This window comes from Phyllobates terribilis, unplaced genomic scaffold, assembly GCF_046119375.1.
Source record: "Phyllobates terribilis strain yellow unplaced genomic scaffold, ASM4611937v1 Scaffold_3__8_contigs__length_932513732, whole genome shotgun sequence".
Lineage (NCBI taxonomy): Eukaryota > Metazoa > Chordata > Amphibia > Anura > Dendrobatidae > Phyllobates > Phyllobates terribilis.
In genome coordinates, this window is record NW_027362763.1 from 204,353,675 (window position 1) to 204,372,765 (window position 19,091).

A 19,091-nucleotide genomic window follows, 5' to 3' on the forward strand; every position below is an offset into this window, starting at 1 on the left:
TAGATTTGGCACATCCTCGGGGCATGTTAGGCTCAGTTTTCTATTTTAAATAGTGATGAGCGAGCATGCTTGTTACTCGAGATTTACGAGCATGCTCGGGTGTTTTCCGAGCATCTTTGGCATGCTCGAATGTTATATTTGTGTCACTCCGTGTGCATGATTTGTGACTGTTTGACAGCTTTAATACATGTGAGGAATGCCTGTTAGGGTGGTATATGCCAAATCAGATTATTGCATTTAAAAGCTAGTAAATTATCTGCCACATCTTACAAATAGACAAAGTTACTGCCTCTTTTCTAGACATACTTACAAAGCATCCAGCAAAGACCCAACATATGTCCTTTTTTGGTGCAAAATATTAATAGATTTGTCCATAAAGATTTTCACAACTGACACTTGAATTCTGGCACAACAATATAAAATATAAAAAAAAAAAAACACAGAAAAGTGGAATTAAAAAAAGTAAATGCACACATATGCTCGGTTTCTATACAAGAATATCTATATCATATATGCAAACCTATCTTTACTTCTCTAGAAACTCACAGGTGTAAGCTTATCTGGGCACGCAAGCATATTATCAGCTGAGATATTTATGAGGGGGAGGGGGAAAAGAAAGTGCTCAAGTTAATTACTGTAATTTTCGGAGCTAATAATAAAGACAAAAAGCAAGTTATGGCAGCTGAAGGTACAAGATGAGAAGAAACCAGAGAAGCACAGGAGGAGAAACCAGAAAAACCTGAACCCTTAAATGGTAGGGCTACTATCTACTATTAGAATTTGGGTGTTTGGGTCGGTTTTGTGGAGATCAAACAACTATATTAAGAATTTTCCTTCAAAAGGTCATCACCACATAATCAAGTGAGAAGGAAAAACTGTATTAAATAAGTAAATAAAAGTAACTTGCTAACTGAAACATAATATTGGTAAAATAGAATTATTTTTGACATTACCAACCAGACTCAACCCATCAAATTATAGTAATAACTACTCACACAAGTAAGATGTTGACTGCATACATTAAGGGATACAGACACCTTCGGACACAATTTTTGTTGCTATATTTAATGTTTATTGATTTCCATAAAAATTATTGCGGAGCAATAACATCAAAGAGATGTATAGCAGAAAAATATATATGGAAAAGTGCAACGGGGAGGCGGAGTAGACAGGCGAAGGAATCCAATCTGTGTATGGAGGCGTTAGGGCTCGCTCACACCAGCGTTTACATCGGATGAGTGCTATCCGATTTTGTTAAATGAGGCGGTGCTGATAACCGACTTGTTTCACTGACAGAGTCTGTCATCATTGAGCGCGTGTAAATCACCAGACTGCACTCAAATGACATCTGATTGCAGTCCGATTTCCACAAACTCACAGAATGGAGAAGATGGAGAAATTTTGCTCTCCATCTTCTCCTCACACTGTGCTACGGTTATCTCATCCGAGAGAATCAGATCACACTATGCCGACACTCGGATCAAACTCTGCTCAAAGTTTGATCAGAGAATCATCTTCATAATCGGCCCGATTCTCTCAGATGAGTGAATCTACAGTTGTCTGACCGTAGCCTAAAAGAGGAAGAAGAGAAAATTGACAATATGCAGCTAGATTCCAGCCTATCAAAATTCTAAGAACAAAAATAGAGTATTGCAGACAGTTGTGTGCACATACAGTGGCATGTAAAAGTTTGGGCACCCCTGGTCAAAATTACTGTTATTGTTAACAGTTAAGCAAGTTGAAGATGAAATGATCTCTAAAAGGCCTAAAGTTAAAGATGATACATTTCCTTTGTATTTAGGCAAAAGAGATTAGTTACTTACCGGTAACGGGATTTCTCGGAGACCATGACAGCACCACGAGAGAGGGAATCCGCCCACCAAGGACAGGAAACCTACAGGCTTAAAAGGGGCGGCCCTCCCTCTCGCCTCAGTTTGGATTACAGAGCATTGAGAGGACCGCCCGGTTAGTAGACATAGCAACATAATCATGAAACAAACAGTATATACATTTTCTTACAACACCAATGTGTGAGAATAAAGAATGAAAACAGATAAGAAGTGCTCCCAAAAAGGGGTGAAGGGAGGGAATATAAGGGTGCTGTCATGGTCTCCGAGAAATCCCGTTACCGGTAAGTAACTAATCTCTTTATCGGTTGACCATGACAGCACCACGAGAGAATTGCAGAGATGAAGATTCTAGGGAGGGACCACCGCTTGGAGCACCCTTCTCCCAAATGTGAGGTCAGACGAAGCACCCAGATCTAGTCTATAGTGCTTATAGAAGGTAGATGGAGAAGACCAGGTAGCAGCCTTACATATGTCCTCCATCGAGACGCCAGACCTCTCTGCCCATGAGGTTGCCACCGCCCGGGTAGAGTGAGCTTTCAGGCCACGCGGTGCTTCCTCTCCGCTGGATACATAGGCTAGCGTAATGGCCTCCCTAATCCATCTAGCTATGGTGGATCTAGAGACCTTAAGCCCCTTCCTAACCCCCTGATAGGAGATAAACAGGGAACTCTCTCTCCTAAAGGGCTGAGTGACAGCAAGGTACCTAACCACACACCTTCTCACATCTAAAGCATGGAAATCTGCTTCTCTCTTATTACTAGGGTTCGGGCAAAAAGAGGGTAATATTACTTCCTGAAGTCTATGAAACCGGGAAGCTACCTTAGGCAAGAATGCTGGATCTGCTCTAAGAATTATTCTGTCATCCAGGACCTGGGTGAAGGGAGGTCCAGAGGACAGAGCCTGAATATCACCAATCCTCCTAGCAGATGTTAGGGCTACAAGAAGCGCTGTTTTGAGGGTAATAGATCTCAGGGATACAGAATCTATCGGCTCAAAGGGTGACCCAGCTAACGCTTTCAGAACCAGGTTTAGGTCCCATGGAACGACATTAGTTTTGGTAACCGGCCTGGACCTAGCTACTGCTTTTATAAAGCGGGAAATCCAATAGTTTTCTGCGAGGACACAGTTATAGAGAGCACCTAGTGCCGACACTTGGACCTTCAAGGTGCTCGTTGCTAACCCCAGCTCGAAGCCCCTTTGTAGGAACTCTAAAATCTTCCCAACTGGCGCTCCCTTATCCACTGAAGATTTAGAAAAGGATAAAAACTTGTTACAAATTTTTGCATAAATTTTGGTAGTGACAGGCTTTCTACTACGTAATAAAGTAGATACTAGACTCTGGGAAAAACCTTTTAGTTCTAGCAGGGACCTCTCAAATTCCACGCCGTCAAGTGGAGGCCCGGAGCTCGCGGATGGAGCACTGGACCCTGGCTGAGGAGATCCGGAACGTCGGGCAGGACCCAAGGGTCCGAGACGGACATGTTCCTCAGGCATGAGAACCAGGGCCTTTTGGGCCAAAAGGGGGCGAACAAGAGGACCCTTGCCTTGTCCTCTCTGATCTTTCTTAGCACCATAGGCAGAAGGTTTAACGGTGGGAAGGCATAGGCCAGACTGAAGTTTCAAGGGATTTGGAGAGCGTCTACTGTCAGGGACCTTTCTCTCGGATCTAGGGAGCAAAAAACCTTTGTCTTCCGGTTTTGCTTTGTGGCAAAGAGATCCACCACCGGAAGACCCCATTTCCGGACTAATAGGGAAAAAATGTCCTGTTTTAGTTCCCATTCGCCTTGCCTTAAAAAATGACGGCTTAAGAAGTCTGCCTTTGAATTTTATTTCCCTTTGATGTGGAGGGCTGTCAAAGAGAGGAGATGGCGTTCCGAGATCACTGTAGAGAGTCAATAGACCGAGGAGATAAGAACATCCATCTCTCCAAGTGCCCACGTAACGAGACCTCATTCTGCAGGACGTCCCACTGTAAAACTCTGGAGTGGTATTGTGCCCACATTACCCCCGGCAGACAAGATATTTGGGTACCAAGTAAGGACATTGCAGCCCTAAGGGACATGACCGGGTTCGCAAGAGCTCCTTCCACCAGCCTTTTGACCTTCTGTTTTTTGGCTTCTGGAAGGAAACACTTCTGGAGGTCTGAGTCTAGCATGATACCTAGGAACTGCTGTACTCTCGGAGGGACTACCCTGGATTTCACCAGATTTAGAATCCAGCCCAGGTCTTCCAGAATAGAGGAGACCAATTTAAGATGGGAGACACATTGAGAGGCTGAGTCCTCAATGATCAAAAAAATCATCTAAGTGAGGGATAATTAACACAATATGTTCCCGTACATGAGCTATCACCTTCGTAAATACTCTAGGGGCTATAGCGAGACCGAATGGCATGGCCGCAAATTGGAAATGTTTGATTTCATCCCCTATGACCAAGGCCACTCTAAGGTATTTTTGGAAGCTTCTGTGTATAGGTATATGGTAATATGCGTCCTTTAGATCCAATACTACCATGTGACAGCCTGAGAACAATAGTTTTATAGTAGACTTAATGGACTCCATTTTAAAGGTGGGAATTAACACAAATTTATTCAGGGCCTTAAGGTTAATAATACACCTAAAGGATCCACCAGGTTTAGTGACCAAAGATAACGGTGAGTAGAACCCCAGTCCCTTTTCTGCTATCGGGACCTCCACTAAGACGGCCTTATGGACCAGATTCAGGACCTCCACTTGTAGGGCCATCTGCTCCCGTGTTGAGGAACGGTTTGGGGTCAGGACGAACCTCCCACGAGAGACTCGCTGAAAGTCGAGTTTCAGGCCGGAACCTACCAGACCAAGAATCCAATTATTAGAAGAAATATTTGTCCAGGCAGATAAGAAGCCCAATAACCTCCCCCCTACCTGGGCCGCGAGTCATTGGCTCGGTTTTCGGGGGCCTTGGCTAGCAGAAGAGGATCCGAACAGGAGCCCTTTACCTTTCGGTCTACGGTCTTCCCATTTATCCTGACCCTTCTGGCGCTTATTACGTAGAAACCTTCTTTTCTGAAAAGGACGTTTGTACGTGGGGGCAGATAGGTTAGGAAAGCCCCTTTTTGTGTCACTTGCTCTATCCAGTAGCTCATCCAGAACCGACCCAAAAAGATGTCCCCCTTCACAAGGGATAGCGCAGAGTCTTTGTCCTCGCATGAATGTCCCCCGGCCAACATTTTAGCCACAAGGCTCTCCGGGCCGAGTTAGACATGGCGGCCGACCTTGCTGCTAATCTGACAGAATCTGCTGATGCGTCCGCTAGAAATGCTGCCGCCCCCTGAAGAAGGGACATGTCCGCCAAGATTTCCTTCCTGGAGGTATTGTTTTTAAGATGGGCTTCAAGCTGGTCCAGCCAGATCATTAGGGACCTGGCAGTACAAGTAGCTGCCACTCCGGGTTTTAGGGCTCCCGCCGAAGTCTCCCAGGTCCCTCTAAGGAAAGAATCAGCCTTTCTATCCAGGGGGTCTTTAAGAGCTCCCATATCATCAAACGGAAGGGAGGAACTCTTAGAGGCTTTGGAAATGGCCACATCTATCTTGGGGGCTTTTTCCCAGGAGCAAGAGGCCGATTCCTCAAAGGGGTACTTCCTTTTGAAGAATGGAGGTAGAGCGCCCTTCCTTTCCGTTTTTTTCCCATTCACTAAGGATTAAGCCCTGAATCTTTTCGTTCAACGGAAAACTCCTTCTCTTCCTTTGACCCTGCCCCCCGAACATAACGTCCTGGACTGACTTCTCCTGCCTGGCCTCTGTGATGCCCATAGTGGACCGAACCATTTTAATCAATCCGTCCACTTCACCAAGGGGGAAGCAATTTTGTCCCACACCACTATCAGAGGAGGAAGCTGAGGAAAAGGCAGCATTATCTGAATCCGACTCATAGGGAGAGGATAGGGGATCATCCAAGACTAAGGGGATCTCACAGTCCGAGTTCACTGTCTCTTTAACTCTCTTGGAGAGGACCTTGCGAATCTCTGTTTTAACTAAGGTTTTTAAACCAGAAGTTAGAGCAGGACCCTCTTCTGCCAGTGTCTGGTTTATGCATAACTGACATAACTTTTTAGGGTATCCGTCAGGAAGAAGAGACTTGCATAGCGCACACTGTATATGCCTTGCCTTGGCGGTACATTTCTTCCCCTGTTAAAATTTAGAAGGGGAGAAGGGATACCATATTACTAAGTGAACTTACTCGAAGATCACTTACCCAGGTGGCTCAGGAAGAAAAAACAGCTGGTACCGGATTGGAGGAAGGACCCTTCTCAGCCAGGGGACCTTCCCTAGAGGCTGCAGATTCGTCCGTTCTACCGAAGGTATGGTGACCAGACCTAGACCCCGAGCTCCGTTTTCCTGAGGACCGGCTACCAGAACCACGTGCGCGATGCGTTTTTTGGGGCTCCCCAGACAGCCGCTGAGATGGTGAAGATGGCGGCTGCTCCACCTGCTGCTGCTGCAACTGGACACCTTCAGACTCCATAATGAAAGAATGAAGCTTTGGGAAGCACTGAGCCATGTTACCTGATAATACCCATTTAAACTGACTCCTCCCCTCTAGCAGCACATCAGCACACTTTTTCCATTTTTTTTTTTTTTTATTTCGCGCTCTTTTGCCACCGTCACATGATCGCCGAGTCGCGGTGACGTCATCGGGACGCGACTTACCGAAACCCGGAAGTACGCGCCGCACGAGCTTCGCGCGAGAACGCACGCCGTCAGCGCTCCCTCAGGTAAGCCGCGCTTTAGCGATGCCCCACGCTGCGTTCACCCAGGGCAGGGCGAGGGGACACAATCGCCTTGGCCCTCGCCCCCCCTCCCCATACTTACGGAGGGTGATGGTGGGCTGTCACCCCCACTCGGGATGCAGACCCCACCGCACTTTTGGGGCTCAGCCAGGGCCTCCACACCCACGGGAGGCGCACCTGGCTTGAGGCAGAAAAGGGGATGCCACCCCAGACAGGGGCGCAGCCCCACTGCAAAAGGAACCCCCAGTGCTCAGGATGCTGTGCCTCTCCCATATAGGGGCGCACGAGCATAGGCCAATGCTGGAGCTGCCGTCCCCAGACAGGGGCGCAGGATCGACAGCCGTCGCCATCCACGTTCTTTCGCCTGCGACCGGCTTCCTCCATCAAGGACAGGAAACCAAAGTGAGGCGAGAGGGAGGGCCGCCCCCTTTTAAGCCTGTGGGCGGATTCCCTCTCTCGTGGTGCTGTCATGGTCGACCGATAAAAATATATATATTTTCATCTTTTACATTTTAAAAATTACAAAAAGGAAAATGGTCCAATGCAAAAGTATGGTCACCCTGCATGGTTAGTACCTAGTAGAACCCCCTTTTGAAAGTATCACGGCTTGTAAACGCTTTTGTAGCCAGTCAGGAGTCTTTCAATTCTTGTTTGAGGGATTTACATCCATTCTTCCTTGGAAAATTCTTCCAGTTCTGTGAGATTCCTGGGTTGTCTTTATGCACTGCTATTTTGAGGTCAAGCCACAGATTTTCAATGATGTTCAGATCAGAGAACTGTGAGGGCCATTGTAAAACTTTCAGCTTGCGCCTTTTGAGGTAGTCTATTGTGGATTTTGACATGTGTTTAGGATCATTATCCATTTGTAGAAGCCATCTTCTTTTCAACTTCAGCTTTTTTACAGAAGGTGTTATGTTTTCATCAAGAATTACCCGTGAAATGTTCCCTGTACCATTGGCTGTAACACAACCCCAAAGCATGATTGATCCACCTCCATGCTTAACGGTTGGCAAGGTGTTCTTTTCCTGAAATTCTGTGCCCTTTTTTCTCCACACATAGCTGTGATCATTGTGGCCAAAGAGTTGTATTTTAACCTCATCGGTCCACAGGACTTGTTTCCAAAATGCATCAGGCTTATTTAGATGTTATTTTGCAAACTTCTGATGCTGAATTTTATGGTGAAGACGCAGGAGAGGTTTTGTTATGAAGACTCTTCCATGAAGGCCATATTTCTGAAGGTGTCTCTGAACAGTAGAACAATGTATCACAACTTCAGAGTCTGCTAAATCTTTCTGAAGGTCTTTTGCAGTCAAGAAGGCATTCTGATTTGCCTTTCTATATAAACAGCTTTAACTGAAATTTTGCTTGGTCGTCCAGACCTTATCTTGACCTCCACTCTTCCTGTTAAATGCCATTTCTTAATTACATTTCAAACTGAGGAAAGGGCAACTTGAAAACGCTTTGCTATCTTCTTCTATCCTTCTCCTGCTTTGTGGGCCTCCACCATTTATTTTCAGAGTGCTAGGCAGCTGCTTAGAAGAACCCATGGCTGCTGTTTTTTTGGACAAGGCTAGGAGGAGGCTAGGTTTTATAAAGCTGGAAAATTTGTATCACCTGGCCTTTCCTAACGAAGATGGTGAACAAGCCATAACCCTAACAGGATAATTAAGGTCTGAAACCTTGGTCAAAGTTATCTGAGCAGACAAATCTCCAAGGGTGCTGAAACTTTTGTATTGGCCCATTTTCCTTTTTGTAATTGTTAAAATGTAAAAGATGAAAAAATATATATTTTTTTTCCTAAATACAAAGGAAATGTGTCATCTTTAACTTTAGGCCTTCTAGAGATCATTTCAACTTCAACTTGCTTAACTGTTCACAATTACAGTAATTTTGACCAGGGATGTCCAAAGTTTTACATGCCACTGTAAGAAAAGGGAGGTGAAAGCGAGAAGAAGAAAAGAGCGGGGGGGAAAGGGGGAAGGTGGACATGAGGAGAGGGAGGATACTGTGGAGGAATCTGTCTGATTCATTGTAAGATAGAAGTATTGTCAACAAGTTGTCCATTTGAGAAAAAAAGATGGTAAATTCTATAAAAATAAGTAAATGTAACTCAGGAAGAACTATTGATGTATTTCTGGTTTCTAAGGTATGGCATTTAGAGGTTGTCTAAAAAGATAACCAGTAGAACCTGGTATATGTGTAACAGCTTACTTCTTCTAGGTGCTAGACTCACTTGGTCAGGTGAATTCAGGCAGCTGCAGGCCAAAGTGGCCATATGGACCCAAGGCATTGGCACAGCAGTCTGGAAGGTATGTAAAGACCTGGACAACAGGTCATGCTGGATGGCAGGCATAAAAACAAGCAAGGCAGGACACACTAGAAGTTTCATAAACAGAAGGGAAGATGTAGAGAAAAAAAAAAGGCAGGTCTGTAGCTGTACACACATGTAGATAGCAGAATGCACAGCAAATAATTGCTTAATGTGAACAGACTCTAATAATAATTTGTGATGCCAACAGCAAACAATGGGTTAAACCACAACTTATGTGTTAACCAGCAAGTCTGAGTGTTTGTAGAAATGACAGCAGTTTGCGGAGATGAAAGTATCTTAGTAAATAGCCTCTAAATATCAGTTCTTAATGCTTTCTACTAATGATGGGTTAATCAACAAGTCTTGAAGAGCAGTAGCAGCTAATTGTAGAAATCACAGGAGTCTGAGGAGATCATAGCAACAGAATACACTGGATTAGAGTCTCAATACTCACAAAGTGGTGTGTCCAAGTGGGCCTTTAAATGCTTTCGGAGATTATGTCACTGATGGATGCCGGTCCACTTGTAAGACCTAATGTGAAGCACAACAAAGGGCAATGAGCATAGGGGAAGGAAGAGGATCACAACCCTAAAAGACAAGACAGATGCATAATACAGTGGTTTCGAAGTCCTCTATTCTTTGGGAGGCAGTAATTTTGTAAAATCATTCCCCCAGGGTTAGAGGACCAGTAGATTTCCACTTTAATGGGATTACTAATTTGACGGCTTGTTGAAGGTGGTGGATAATAGAGAGTGAGTTTATATGATGCAAAGGGCGTAGGAAACATAAAAGATTAGAACCGCTTCAGAAGAATCAGTTGTAACTTTGAGGACATGGTCCCAAAAACTCCATAAAACTGGCCAATTCCACCAAATATGTGGCACTGTGCCTCAGGGACACCGCAGCACTATCACTTATTGGGACAGACAGATACCATTCATGAATAGACACAGGAACTCTATATCAGCGGTATAAGATGTTACAACTGGTCACATATGCTCAAATGGCAATGATCGCTTTATGGAAAAGAAGAAAACAGCGCGTCCACTGCGACTCAGTAAATTGATTACCCAGTTCTTTCTCATATGGTTTTGCAGTAAGAAGGTAATTGTTGATAGCTTTGTGAAATTATTACTTTATACATCACAGGTATAGTGTGAGTGGTTGATGAGCAAAAAATACAAGCACTGTCAGCATGCGGTGAAGGCAAGCTCGCTATTTGACATTAGTGTGCAGCATTGAAGATAATTATATTCATAAGTGACACAAAGATGGACTGCAAGAAGAATTAATTAGAGAGGAAGTAGGATGGAACCCAAAATAACTTGCGCAAACCACAATGGGCGAAGATGGGAGCCTCCATGCCCATCCAGGTAGGTGTTAGGCTCACATGGTGAGGAGGATTCATGAAGTTGCAGGTCAGGGTGAACACATGGACTCTGAACATAGGTACAGCAGGCTGGAAAACACATGGAACTGTGAGGACTAAGACAGCAAGCTATGCTGAATAGCAGACATGTAAGTGAATTGGGACACACCGGGAGCCACCAAACAAGGAGGCCAGATGCAGAGGAAAATGGGCAGTCTGAAGCAGCACACTCGTATTTAGCAAGTCCACAGCAAATAATGCAATGTGAGCAGTCTCAAATGACACTTCATGATGCGAGCAGCAAACAATGGATTAACCAGAGAAGATGCAAGTTATAGAATCCACAGAAGATTTTAAAGTAGTGAGAACAGTCAGTAATAACAGATGCTAGAAGCAAACGATGGGTTAACTAATGCAAGTAATGTGAACAAACATTAATAAAATTCTGCAGCAAATTCTGATGTGTTGGCAGGAAAAACGTAGCGTAAAATACGTGCATTTTTTTGTTGTATTTTGTTACATGCATTTTGTTGCAGATTTTTCTCCACTCATTAGGGTATGTGCCCACGGTCAGGAGCCGCTGCGGGTTTGATGCTGTGTGTATATGCAGCATCAAACCCGCAGCGTCCAGATGTGACAGCATAGTGGATGGGATTTCTAGAAATCCCATGTCCACTATGCGTCTCTGTCCACGTGCGGATCACCTGCGGAAACTGACTTGCGGCGCGTCTTTCAGAACTGCAGCATTTCAATTTCTCTTGCAGGTCCGCATGTGAACTTCCCCCATACACTAACATATATGAGAAAAGTCAGCATATAAAAAAAAAATAAATTGTGCCGCTCATTTGCATAAAATGAGGGCGGAAGTCGCGCGGCTATCCCGCAGCTTCAGGGCCACATGCGGCTCCGGACCGTTGGCACATACCCTTACTGTGAGTGAAATCTGCATGGAAAAAATAATCAACTTGTGCATGACACTTCAGGGATCTCATTTACTTTGCTGACATTAGGAAATCCTACAAGTTTTGTGACAAAATTGTGCAGAAAAAAATGCAATGTGTGCACAGACACTAACAGTTTGTGAAGGATATGGGAAATTATGGGTTAAATCAGTGCAAATGCAAGTTATAGAATCCACAGCAGAAATCACATTAGTCTGAAGAGATAATAGCTACAGAAGGAGCTCAATGTTGGCAGAGTGCAATCGCAAAGCAGTAGAACACAGTACCATCTTAATGTTCAGGCACAGGGGTATGTCCAACTGGGCCTTATAAGACCTAGGGAGATTATGTCCCAGGGCAACTTGTAAAATGCAACATGGAGTACAGCAAAGGGCAGGAGCCATAGTAAGAGGGAAAGGATCCCAGCCTAGACGAGACGGGGGCATATCAGAAGGAAAGCAGGATCATTGGTAATTGGAGTCAGTGGGCCAGAGGTGTCTATTAAAATGTATCCAGATTCAAAGGTACGTAATGCCTGAAGATAATGTTAAACACTTAAAGATGCTTGGGGGCATCTAATACCAGGATATCAAGTCCATGGAAGAGTCAAGAGTAAATTTGGATAATTTGCTTGAGTAAGGCAAGCCCACAGCTTTGACTGGTTTCTGTGGAACAGGTCAGGACCTTGTGAATGGGCAGTCAAATAATGGGACAACTACAGTAGGTGACATTTTGGAAGGTTAACCCCACCAACATCCTTGGAGTTTATGAGGCATATTCTGCTGATCTGTGGCTGACGGAAGAACTAGTTATATGACCCAAAGCATTATTGAATACGTAGAAAGTGCTTGGTGAGGTGATAGTATGGCTAGACAGATGATCTCAACCCCTTCCCTCCTAAGTCTGTTTTCACCTTCCTCGCTAAGTTTTTCAAATCTTTTGTGTGTCACTTTATGTGATAATAGCTCTGCAATGTTTCCACTTATCTCAGGGTTTCTGATATTGCTTTTTATGACACATTATACTTTTTTTAGTGGTTAATTTAGGTCGATATGATTTGTGTTTATTTATGAAAATATGGAACATTTGACAAATGTTCAAAAATTTGCAATTTTCGAACTTTCAATTTTTATGCCATTAAAAGTCATACCACACAACATAATTAACATATACCACATCATTACTTTACATCAGCATAATTGCATATTTTTTTTTAAAACTGTTTTTTTTGTGAGAATGTTAAAAAAGTTTTAAGCTTAGCAGCAATTTTTCAATTAAATTTCAAAACCTATAATTTTAGGGACCACATCACAATTGAAGTGACTGAGGGGCCCATAAGTCAGAAAATCCATAAACAAGACCCCATTTTAAAATCTGCACCCCTCAATATATTCAAAACTGCATTCAGAAAGTTTGTTATCCCTTCAGGAGCTTCACAAGAATTAATGCAAACAGGAAGAAGGAATTGAAAAATGTCACTTTTTTAATTAAAATTCCGCTTTAGCCCCAAATTTTTAATTTTCATAAGGGTAAAAGGAAAAAATGGAACCCAAGATTTGTTGTGCAATTTCTCCTGAGTATGCAGACACCCCATATATGGTCAGAAACTACTGTTTGGGAACATGCTAATTCAGAAAAAGGGAAGGCCTATCAAATGCAATACTTCATTTACAACAAAATCCAATCAAGATAGAGAAGTATATATGCAGATAAAAAACAATTTTATTCAAATATATATTAAAAAAGGGGGATTCGGATAAAATTACATAAAGGAGAAGAAAAGACGAAGGAACTCACAGTGACAATGAGTGTATAATATATAAATAAATATGTGGACATCATAAAGCCATAATTCATATGGAGCTCATAAGTTAGACTCAAAAGTGACTAGTGCCAAGTCACTTTCGAGTCTAACTTATGAGCTCCATATGAATTATGGCTTTATGATGTCCACATATTTATTTATATATTATACACTCATTGTCACTGTGAGTTCCTTCGTCTTTTCTTCTCCTTTATGTAATTTTATCCGAATCCCCCTTTTTTAATATATATTTGAATAAAATTGTTTTTTTATCTGCATATATACTTCTCTATCTTGATTGGATTTTGTTTGGGAACATGGCATGGCTCAGAAGGGAAAGAGCACAATAGGAGTTTTGGAGCGTAAATAGATTTTCCCCCTAAGGTGCTAAAACAGCAGAAACCCTCCACAAGTGACTTCATTTTTGAAACTACAGCCATCAAGGAATTCATCTATGAATGTGATGACCATTTTGAACCTACAGATGCTTTGTAGAACTTTATAATATTGTGCCAAGAAAATTAAATATTACGTTTTTTTCCCCCACAAAAATGTTCATTAAGGTCCAAATTTCTAATTTTCATAAGGGTAACAAGAGAAATTGCACATTGGATTGTGGAGTCAATTTACACCAGAGTATGCAGATACACCATATGTGGTCGGAAACTACTATTTGGGCACATGGCAGAACTTAGAAGGGAAGGAGCGCCATTTGGCTTTTCAAGTGCAATTTTCGCTCAACATATTATAGATGCCATGTTGCATTTAGAGAGCCTTCAAGGAGACAAAACAGCAGAAAAGGCTACAAAGTGACCTCAGTTTGGAAAACGCACCCCTCAAGGAATTTATCTTGGGGTATAATAAGAATTTTTAAACCAGTGGTGATTCACAAAATTTTATACCATTGTGAAAATCAAATATTACGTTTTTACCACAAAAATGTTGCTTTAGCCCCTAATTTCTCATTTTCATAAGAGTAACAGGAGAAAATGACCCCACAATTTGTTATGCAGTTTCTCCTGAGTACGCAGATACCCTATATGAAGTCTAAAACCACTGTTTGGGTGCATGGCAGGGCCCGGAACAGACACAATAAAATTTTTGGAGTGCAAATTTGGCTGGAATAGATTGAAGACACCATGTTACACTTGTAGAGCCAACCCCTCATAAGTGCCCCCGTTTTGTAAACTACACCCCTCTAGTAATTTATCTAGGGGTGGGATGAGCATCTTGAACTCACTGATGTTTCACAGAATGTTATAATATTGAGCTGTGAATACGAAATATTTTGCTTCTTCCACGAAAATGTTGATTTAGGCAGAAATCTATAATTTTAACAAAAGTAACAGGAGAAAATGAACCTCAAAATTTGTTGTAAAATTTCTGCTGAGTACGCCGATTCCCCATATGTGGTTGGAAAATACTTTTCAGGCACAGTGCAAAGCTTACAAGGGAAGGAGCGCCATATTGGAGTGCAGATTCTGCTGGAATGATTTGTGGGTGCCAAGTCACATTGGCAAAGCCCCTGAGGTGCCAAAACAGCAGAACCTATCCCTCCAATAAGTGACCCCATTTTACAAACTACACCCCTCAGTGAATTCATCTAGGGGTGCAGTGAGCATATTGACACCACAGGTCACACAATATTATACCATTGGGCAGTGAAGAAAAAATAAGGACATTTTTACCACTAAAATGCTGTTCTAGCCCAAGATTTTATTTTTTTTTCCAAGGGAAAAAAAATAAGTAAAAAAGGTCCCAAAATGTGTTATACAATTTCTCCTCCATCCAGGATGCCAATACAGTTGAAAGTGCAATGCCCAGCGGGGGGGCCCAGCTTCACGGGCCATATATAATCACCCTGCGGACCAGAGTTTGACATGTGTGTTCTAATGCATTGCAATACACATGCATTGAAATGCAGTAGACCTGTCAATTTGACAATGACAGAAAGGCTCTGCTATAAGCAAGGTCTAAAAGGCAAACAGGTCACCCTATTTGGTAGTCCTGGAGGTCATTATATGAACTTCATTCTCCCTGACTACCATTGGATCCCCGCGATTGCATCACTGGGTGCTGATGGAGTGAGAGAGAGAGCCTCCTCCCTCTCGCAACCTTCTAAATGCTGTGATCTTTATTGATGACAGCATTTAGGGGGTTAAACAGCCAGGGGTGGTGCTGGTTCTGGCCCAGGCTGTTAAAACTGAAGCTCTGCTATTAATAAATCTAAGCTCCCTGTGGCTATTATGTAGAAACAGCTCCTGTTCCCACTTAATTGCCATGACGTACCTGTATATTAATTTTCAAGAAAAGCTTCCGATCATGATGTACATGTACGTCAAATGTTAGGAAAGTGTAAGGCTGGGTGCCCACATAGCGTTTTTCAAGCGTTTATGCTGCGGAATTTCCGCAGCGTAAACGCTTGTGAAACGCATGGTAATCCGCACCCCATGGTCCCCAAGGGGATTCCGCATGTTCTATGAACATGCTGCGTACAAAAATCCGCAGCATGTCATTTAATTTTGCGGAAGCGCAGCGGAATGGCCGCCATTGACTTGCATTGAGACGCATAGAATGCGCGTCTGTACATTTCTACAAGCAACTTCTATGCGTCTCTATGTGCGGATGGTACCCAGTTCTGGAGGAGAGGAGACTCTCATCCAGACCTGGGTACCATTGTACCTGTAAAAAAAAAAAAAAAAATAGTAAAGTTTATACTCACCTTTCCGAAGGCTTCTCTGCATGCCTGCATCGCTGAAGGACCTTCGGTGACGTCACAGTCATGTGACCGCAGGCCCTTCACCGCTCTGTCTCGCGATATGCCGGCAGCCGGGAACCAGACAGGAAGCAGCGCTGCAGCCACGCCGGGGCATCGGGGGTGAGTATAGCTTATTTTATTTTTACGGTTCACACTGTATAAATCCATGCTGTTTGCATGGATTTATATAGTGTGACCTAGTTGTCAAGCACTTTCCAAGTGATGCTATCGCCTGGAAAGCGCTTGTCAATCTGCATGCGGAAACGCATGTGAATCCGCATGTATTCTGCAGGAAAAACGCATGCACAATCTGCATGCGTTTTTTCTGCCAGGGAGATGCAGAAATGCTGCAGAAATTTTCTGCTTCATTTCTGCATCGTGGGCACATAGCCTTATGCCTCATCTTACAATTGTTCACACGGCAGAATCAAAAGAATTCTCTACAGTTCCAAGTGTCCAGGTCTCTCTGGTGGTACTTTCATGTACCTTTTTGTGGAAATAATAAAGTTCTCTTTTCTTTGAGATGATAGTGGGTATCTCCTGCCTTGTCATATCCAATTGATTTTAAAGGATACTGTGTAATGCTTAATTTTTCCTGTGGTGGCGCTGCCAGTCCATTACATTTTCTGAAAAATTACAATTGATGACAGGGGGTGCCGGCTGGGAGACACTCTATGGTCAGCAGCTAAAGTATTGATTATTTAATTTGGAGAACCCCTTTATCACATAAGCAAAATGTAACAATCACACAATAAAAAATGTGACATAATAATGAATTCTAAATTTTCCTTTCACATGGCAGATAAAATCAATGGCCATTAATACATTAATCTACATTACAGGTCCATTTTATCCTTTGGGGGCTTTTTACACCAGAGCTAATTTTAGGGCACAATGCTACATTTGCCAAGGTACTGCAGGAACAGATGGTTAAAATTCAGGCAGTACAATACTCCCAATTAGGAGTTTAAATTGTGCCCTAATCCTCGAAAAATGTACTGAACCAGGCCCAAAAATGTTTTTAAAAAATGCATTTTATTTACAAATATTTCACTTTTTTGAAGCTGTGAAATATCCTAAGACAAACCAGTAAATGTGGCAATGTTTCACATTCTTCTACTTCTATAGTGCACGGAGATAGGAGGAGTTTTGTGACTTTTAAGAGCTTTTCATAGCAGACAGAATTTTAGGGCACCAAGCTACATTTGCAGTGTTACGATGTATCTGTTTTTTTTTTTTTTTCTTTGTAGCTTTGAAATATTTTTCTTAAGAACGATTAGGAGTTTCCTCCAGAGTTTCGCTTGGAGCTCTTCTGTGAAGTGGCTTCTTCTTGGTGTCCTTGATGCTTGGTGTTCCTTTAATGCTTTTGTACTTGTGCAATCAATATCTGAAGAGGTTCTTGTATTTTTCTTGAGTCAGTGGGTATTTTGACATTGTTGGGGAGTAAAAAAAAAATAAAGTTGTTTTCCCACAATTAAGAAAAAAAACCTGTTAAAGAAGAAAGTAAAGAAGGAAGGATGCCCTAAGAGGAAGGCTGGACACAGTATAGTATAATAGAATAGACACAGTATAGAGGAGTGGTGGAAGACCAGTAGGTGAGTATAATTTTTGTTTTGCACTCCCTTGAGTGGACAACCCCTTTAATGCCTCTGTCTCCCTCCGGGCGTTCCCCTCTCATTATTTCCCTTCTGGGAAGTGGTTATATCTCCTTTTCCTGCTGTAGTGTTATTCTGCCTTCTATAGCACCACAGCTTCATCTAGTGGACTTTTTGCATCATTACTAAAATATAGTCGATGGGGTTTATTATTTTACTATAGGTGCTCCTTTACACTAATTTGATTTTTTTTTCAAAATTTCAGCCGTCTCATTCAGATTTTGACCCTATGAATGTCTTTTGTAAGAGACGTCATCTTATCTGCAGGGAATACAAGATTCCTATACCTGACAATAATGTGACTGTACTCGTGAAGCCCCCTCCCCTAGCCCCAGTCCTACCAGAGACGTTATTTGGGTCAAAGACACTGTACATTCTCCCCTTAATTAAAGGGAATGTGTCAGCTGCTTTTGCTATGTAATCTGACAGCAGCATGATGTAGGGACAGAGACCCTGATTCCAGCAATGTGCAGCAGTTTTCTCTGTTGCAGATCTAGCAGGGCTCAGTTGTTGAGATGTGTATAACCCCTCTTACACCACAGCTTTCTGTGTACATTGTATAGTGAGAGAGCTGCTAATCAGTAGTGGGGGCGGGGTTGGACTAGGAGGCATGAGGCCAGATGTCCTGTAGTGATAATCTCCTGCTGATAAACCAAGGTTTGTATTCAAACAGCAAAAACCCAGCCCAATCAGTGACACATCACTGGAATCAGGGTCTCTGCTCCTACAGTATGGTCCTCTCAGATTACATAACAAAAACCTGGCGATTGATTCCATTTAAATCAATGCAAGTCCTCTCCACATCATACAAGTACCAGCTACTCAAGGAGCATCACTTTTGATAGATGTATACCAGAGAGAATGTTCAAAAGCTATGAGTTTTCTAGTGCAAACGGCTTTAGGAAACCCTCTTTCTTTGGGGAGTATTTTGGAGAAGATTTTTTATTTCCTGAAGCAGTTTTGTAGCTTTTGTAGTTTTTCAAGCGTTTTGGCAGCCTTTTGATTGGTCAGTGCTTAGTTTGTGGTGGATTCTATCAAGAGACACTTCAAAGAAGTGACATCCACTTTCTTTTCGCCCACCAGGTATTTTTGAAAGCCTGAAGTATTTAGAAGACTGAAAAAATTAACAGCAAGTAATTTTTTTTTATATGAATAGGAAGATTCTTTTGAGCAATTTGTTAGGGCTTTTTCTGGTGTTTTCAGGAGCGGACCTGGCTCAAAATAATACCAGAAAAAAACAACAATGTAAACATACCCCAATAGTAATCACAGGATCGCTGATTTAGACCAGTATTTTCCTGCAGTCCTCACGCCCCCCCAACACATCATGTTTTCACGATTTCCTTAGTATTGCACAGGTGAGAGAACCTGTGGCAGTTTCTGATGCCTTCATAATAATTCCATCACCTGGGCAATACTAAGGAAATCCTGAAAACATGATCTGTTGGGGCTGTGAGGACTGGAGTTTGGGAAACACTGATTTAGGCTTAGCATAGAAGTATGGGTCACGGTTTGGCATGAGGGCAGAAGCCTCTTTTGTAAAAGTGCCATATTTGACAACGTCCTGGAAGTTCATCAGGGCTGTTAGATAGACATGCTATGCAGGAAACTTGCTTACTATTCTATAGTGCTACAA

The 19,091-nt window shown here is 42.7% G+C and overlaps 1 long non-coding RNA gene across 1 annotated transcript in view; it reads right to left on the reverse strand.

Moving 5' to 3' along the window:
* Nucleotides 1-310: 310 nt before the first annotated feature.
* LOC141258033 (uncharacterized) overlaps nucleotides 311-19,091 on the reverse strand; it is a 47,849-nt gene continuing 29,068 nt past the window's right edge. Inside the window, exons 2-3 of the long non-coding RNA XR_012318170.1 lie at nucleotides 9,383-9,459; nucleotides 311-403 (exon numbers count right to left, since the gene is read on the reverse strand). This is a non-coding gene — a long non-coding RNA (uncharacterized lncRNA). The remainder of the gene's footprint in view (nucleotides 404-9,382; nucleotides 9,460-19,091) is intronic.